Source organism: Bombina bombina, chromosome 9, assembly GCF_027579735.1.
Source record: "Bombina bombina isolate aBomBom1 chromosome 9, aBomBom1.pri, whole genome shotgun sequence".
NCBI classification, from domain to species: Eukaryota; Metazoa; Chordata; class Amphibia; order Anura; family Bombinatoridae; genus Bombina; species Bombina bombina.
In genome coordinates, this window is record NC_069507.1 from 290,566,412 (window position 1) to 290,569,484 (window position 3,073).

Below are 3,073 nucleotides of genomic sequence, written 5' to 3' on the forward strand. Positions count from 1 at the left end.
TGTCTGTGCATTCCCATACTGTGCATACAATTACTGTGTCTGTGCATTCCCATACTGTGCATACAATGACTGTGTCTGTGCATTCCCATACAGTGCATACAATTACTGTGTCTGTGCATTCCCATACTGTGCATACAATTACTGTGCCTGTGCATTCCCATACTGTGCATACAATTACTGTGTCTGTGCATTCCCATACTGTGCATACAATTACTGTGTCTGTGCATTCCCATACTGTGCATACAATTACTGTGCCTGTGCATTCCCATACTGTGCATACAATACTGTGCCTGTGCATTCCCATACTGTGCATACAATTACTGTGTCTGTGCATTCCCATACTGTGCATACAATTACTGTGCCTGTGCATTCCCATACTGTGCATACAATTACTGTGTCTGTGCATTCCCATACTGTGCATACAATTACTGTGTCTGTGCATTCCCATACTGTGCATACAATTACTGTGCCTGTGCATTCCCATACTGTGCATACAATTACTGTGTCTGTGCATTCCCATACTGTGCATACAATTACTGTGTCTGTGCATTCCCATACTGTGCATACAATTACTGTGTCTGTGCATTCCCATACTGTGCATACAATTACAGTGCCTGTGCATTCCCATACTGTGCATACAATTACTGTGTCTGTGCATTCCCATACTGTGCATACAATTACTGTGTCTGTGCATTCCCATACTGTGCATACAATTACTGTGTCTGTGCATTCCCATACTGTGCATACAATTACTGTGTCTGTGCATTCCCATACTGTGCATACAATTACTGTGCCTGTGCATTCCCATACTGTGCATACAATACTGTGCCTGTGCATTCCCATACAGTGCATACAATTACTGTGTCTGTGCATTCCCATACTGTGCATACAATACTGTGCCTGTGCATTCCCATACTGTGCATACAATACTGTGCCTGTGCATTCCCATACAGTGCATACAATTACTGTGCCTGTGCATTCCCATACTGTGCATACAATACTGTGTCTGTGCATTCCCATACTGTGCATACAATTACTGTGTCTGTGCATTCCCATACTGTGCATACAATTACTGTGCCTGTGCATTCCCATACTGTGCATACAATTACTGTGTCTGTGCATTCCCATACTGTGCATACAATTACTGTGTCTGTGCATTCCCATACTGTGCATACAATTACTGTGTCTGTGCATTCCCATACTGTGCATACAATTACTGTGTCTGTGCATTCCCATACTGTGCATACAATTACTGTGCCTGTGCATTCCCATACTGTGCATACAATTACTGTGTCTGTGTATTCCCATACTGTGCATACAATTACTGTGTCTGTGCATTCACATACTGTGCATACAATACTGTGCATGTGCATTCCCATACTGTGCATACAATTACTGTGTCTGTGCATTCCCATACTGTGCATACAATTACTGTGCATGTGCATTCCCATACTGTGTATACAATTACTGTGCCTGTGCATTCCCATACTGTGCATAAAATTACTGTGCCTGTGCATTCCCATACTGTGCATACAATTACTGTGCCTGTGCATGTACATTCCCATACTGTGCATACAATTACTGTGTCTGTGCATGTACATTCCCATACTGTGCATACAATTACTGTGCCTGTGCATTCCCATACTGTGCATACAATTACTGTGCCTGTGCATTCCCATACTGTGCATACAATTACTGTGCATGTACATTCCCATACTGTGTATACAATTACTGTGCCTGTGCATTCCCATACTGTGCATAAAATTACTGTGCCTGTGCATTCCCATACTGTGCATACAATTACTGTGCCTGTGCATGTACATTCCCATACTGTGCATACAATTACTGTGTCTGTGCATGTACATTCCCATACTGTGCATACAATACTGTGCATGTGCACACAATACTGTACTGGGCTAATACAGAGGTTTAGTGCAGTAAATTGAATCATCTCACAAACAAAACACAAAATTACAAACACTCAGATTACCACTGCTTTATAGGATTTGGGAACCAATGAGAAGGGTTTAGCTGCAGACTGGAGCTCCACTCTAGACAGGAATCATGTGACCTCCACTCAAATCTTTTTTTTTTTTTTAAAATAAAACTTTAATGTAACAAACAACCTATAGACATTCTGAAAAAGAAACATTTTGCAGCTTCCTTGTTCTGCTTAAAGGGACAGTCTAGACCCAATATGTATTCTTTACTACTTATTGTTACATACCAAACAAGTATCTTTTAGTGGTTTCAACATTTATAAGCTTCTAAGAAGTACATGAAACTTTTAAATAATCATTGTTTGTTAGCAACTGAAAATGGCCACCAAGCTCCACCCACTGCTTTCTTCTTCTCTAACTAGCACTTGTCTTGTGTGACAGTTAAGCAGTGCACGTTTAATATTTTTCAGTTAGCTATTTCAAATTATGCATGTTCAGTTTTTTTTGCCTCAGCTAGAAATGCAGGGGACATTTATTGTAGGCGGACCGGCATCAGTTCTAAGAACTATTGATAGTTATTGTGGCTGTCTAGTGGCAGCTCTGTTTGCTTTTTACTTGTTAATTTTTTTCTACTGTGAGTGATTATCATATAAATAATCTTTATATTCTTGTGGTAATTTTTTTTATTTCTTTAATTATTGATTTATGTTACTGTTAATACATTCTAAGGAAGTTTAACTCCTCATTACTTATTAATTTTATTTAAAAAAATGTTTTTCCTGATTTCTCTATCTCTGCACCCAGACACAGCTATGCACCTCCCCCTCATTTAATGTATAGATGTGCCAGCAGTAGCAATTTAATTGTGCTCAGTGCTCGTGGCTATTACATGAACGATGCTGCAGTGCTGTGAGCCGGTGGCTACTGTCCATTGGTAATATGTTGCTTGTTTTTCTGTGGTTACAACTCATGATCACTCCTTTTAGTTTTGTGAAAGGAGATTAAGCCAGAGCTTGTCATTTAGAGTAGGAGGTGTACTAAGCTCACTTATCAGCCAGTCTGTGTTTTTGTGTGCAGGTAATTTATTCCTTTGTATGTCATTTGCAAACCTTAGTTTCAGTACCACAAACTAT